Raw genomic sequence first — 3,352 nt, forward strand, 5'->3', positions numbered from 1 at the left:
GTGAGCAAGGCTTCTGCATGCTGTGTACGATGGAAGCTCACGTTAAGCATGTCCTGTTCTGCTCTGACAACGCCGTCGAGCCTACGGCTGTCTTCAGTGACCTTAGACGTAAGTCATTTCAGATGGCGTTCTTTGCAGAAACGTCTGAATTTTCAGAGGGTTATTTCACGGGTGCAAAGGGCTTGGAGAGTTTAATTGTTGTAGGAGAGAGAGCTTTTAGAAAAGTAGGTTTTCTGTCCCTTTTGAAGAGATAAGCATTCTGCCCTTTGTATTTATTAGGAATAGGGGAGCATTTCTGTTTTGGCAGACAGGAAGATGCTCACGAATTCTTATGTTACACCATGGCTGCTATGCAGACTGCTTGCTTGAATGGAAGCACCAGGTAAGCAGAACCAAGTTAACCTCGAAGTGTTCTCTAGCACTTTTGACGCCTTCGTTTCCTACCCTACGTGAAAACATTTGCCCAGGGTTTTCATAGAAAAGAAAAGCTCTTTGAAGAAAGAGCTACCTCTCCACCTCGGCTCTTCTGAGCGCTGATGATAATTTGTTTCCAGTTTGGACACGTCGTCGCAAGCCACCACGGTCATTCACCAAATATTTGGAGGATTCCTAAGATCCAGAGGTACTTTTGGAAACTACTACTGTCCTTGGAAGTGATCTGTGCCTTTGTGCCCGTTTGTCGCAAAGAGCTTGCGGTGTGCCAAGAAGTAGCGGCTCTCAATAATGTAAACGGGCAAAGTGAGTCTCCTTCCCATTTTGTGAAGTGCTTCTGTTTGGCTTCCAGTAACGTGCTTGAGCTGCCAAGCAGTTTCAGAGTCCTATGAGGCCTTCCTCGATATCCCGTTGGAGATAAAGGTAAGACGTCTTGGAGCGGTGGCTGACGATGCCGTCGAAGGCCCCGAGCTTTCGGGGGCTGTTCTTTCTTTTTGTGGCTTTCTAAACTCGACGGAGTTCACGTAGGCATGTATGCTGTTCACGGCAAAAACGCTTGGTGGAGGCTGGGAGGTGGATTGGACTTGGTCCTTCTCTGGAAGCCCCGTGAATGGTCTCCATGTGTGTGTGGGGGGTTTAAGCCGGAGAGAGAGCAATTAGCATATCTCCGCACGTGTGCTCGTCCTATGATACTTCGCAGTTTTGGACTACCCCGATACACTTCTGATTGGTACGCGATGGCTCTTTTTGCTCTTGTGATTTACGCAAAGGCATACCACAGATAACTTGATTGTGCGCTACCGCAGACAGGTAGCTCTTGGTACCAAAGTACAGTCCTTTTCAAACAAGGTCAGTGTTCAGCATACTCTGCTTCTGCCTCCTTCTTCACGGTGTTCGCTGCTTCGCAAATAGGTCTCCCATGTGTGCACGAGGGAGGCCCTGCGGCAAAAGAGGAGTTGCGGGTTGGCATTTGAGTTTCCAGCAACTCAGTGCCTTCCTTTCTTCCTCCTCCAGGCAGCCTCCTCTGTCCCCGGGGCGCTCAAAGAATTTGTGAGACCTGAGCTGCTGGATGGTGAGAATTGCTACAAATGCAGCAAGTAAGTAGTCTTCCTAATGCCATCGGACTAGGAGATAGTGGCCGAACCCATTGCCCGCCTCAGAGCAGAAGTTACCCTTTGCTTTGCTTCAGAAAGACAAACGAGACGAGGAGACGCAGCTCTGGGTTGTGCAGCTAATGAACCCTGAAGTCACCCAAAGCTTGGAAAAGAGTACCTTTGCTTCTCAGAGCGGAATCTGTGTCATTCTGTTCAGCTAGTTGGAAATCTTTGATAAGAAGCGCAGGCGCTAGCTCGCATTCCGGAACCGCGCTCCAGTGAGAGAGTCACGTTCCTGCTGCCTTGCGTGTTGTCGGCAAGCCTTACTTTTGGGCCCAGGAAAGATACGTGCTCAGGCATTTGCTTGGCTACCGAAAGACAACGTTCCCGATCCGTGTCGAGCTGGCCTCCTACATCCTGCCAGGTTCTCTGCAGGAGCAAGGCTGAAATGCAGGGTGTGGCTTTAAGGAAAGAAGCCCCGTCTTAGGCAAGGAAGTACCATTCAGCTAGGATGAGCGTGAGAGAGACATGGAAACTTGCTTGACTTTTGGCGTGAGGGGGAGGGGGGAAGATGCCTTGAAACAATTGCCTGTGCTTGCTTTGAAGGTGTGAGAAGATGGTTGCTGCGTCCAAGAGGTTTACAATACATTGCTCTTCCAACGTTCTCACCATAGCCCTGAAAAGATTTGCCAACTTCACTGGTGGAAAGATTAGCAAGGTATCTATGCAAGTGTAATGCCTTCTTGGGAAGGGAGATTTCCCAAGGCGGAACACTCTCTTCAACGTTGTTAATGTCGGCCAACTGTAACCGTAGCGATGGGAGATGTCTAGGCAAAATCAGCGCAAGAAGTAGGTCTCACTCTTTCTCTTCCAGTAACAGCAAAGCTCCCTTGTGACGATAAGCGTATGCTCCGCTCTGAAAGAGCTGGTTTTGCGTTGAGCAGTTCTCTGCAATGGAAGCGATTAAACGTTGTCTCTGGGAAGACTGATTTCTGAGGAGGCAAAACATGTCTGTCTAAGCTTCCAGCAGTGTTCTTCCCCGGCTCTTTCACGAAGTGTTCCCAGATGAGTTTTGAATCCTCTTGCTCTGTCTTCAGGATGTGGAATATCCAGAGTATTTGGACCTGCGAGCATACATGTCTCAGCCAGTTGGAGAACCAGTCCTCTACGCCTTATATGCAGTCCTGGTGCACAGAGGTGCCAGCGGTCGTGCAGGACACTATTTCTGCTTCACCAAGGTAAGCATCAGCTTCATTTCTTGCAGGGCAGAATCTGTGCTGGTGAAGAGACACTTGTCCCAGCATGTTACTGACAACCATTGTTTTGAAGGGGAAAGAGCTCGTTACATGTCTCCTTTGACTAGTCTTGGTGTCTCCTTTGTCTGCTAGTGTTCTGTCTGGGTTTTCCTGTAGAGAGCACGCTCTAGAGTTGCTCTAAAGGCATCGTTGCCTTTCATTGCAGGCCAGTAATGGACTGTGGTATGAGATGAATGATGCCTCGGTAGTCCTTTGCGACCTCCAAACCGTTCTCAGTCAGCAGGCGTATTTACTTTTTTATATCTGGTAAGAGCGAGCATTCAGATGGGTTTGGGGTACCTTTCCTTTTCGCGCTGCTGAAACCTCTCTTCTGCTCCTCTGACGTGTTTTTCCTTCTGTCCTGGGCGGAAAGGACTATTGGTAGAATTGCGTTCTGTCCAGTCTGGAATTCGCCATGTCACGCAGTGTCTTTCATTGCTTGGCCTTCACCTGCTGCACTTGCGTAACTTGCTACGTACGTGCTCTGTGGAGCTGGCGAATGCCATAAAGGAGGAGAAATTCAGGCCAGAG

The 3,352-nt window shown here is 49.2% G+C and overlaps 1 long non-coding RNA gene across 1 annotated transcript; it reads left to right on the top strand.

Moving 5' to 3' along the window:
- Nucleotides 1-1,444: 1,444 nt before the first annotated feature.
- Nucleotides 1,445-2,743, top strand: LOC135323663 (uncharacterized). Its single transcript, XR_010385141.1, has 3 exons — nucleotides 1,445-1,529; nucleotides 2,133-2,244; nucleotides 2,624-2,743. It is a non-coding gene; the product is annotated as an uncharacterized LOC135323663 (long non-coding RNA).
- Nucleotides 2,744-3,352: the final 609 nt, after the last annotated feature.

This window comes from Dromaius novaehollandiae, chromosome 26 (genome assembly GCF_036370855.1).
Source record: "Dromaius novaehollandiae isolate bDroNov1 chromosome 26, bDroNov1.hap1, whole genome shotgun sequence".
Taxonomy (NCBI): domain Eukaryota; kingdom Metazoa; phylum Chordata; class Aves; order Casuariiformes; family Dromaiidae; genus Dromaius; species Dromaius novaehollandiae.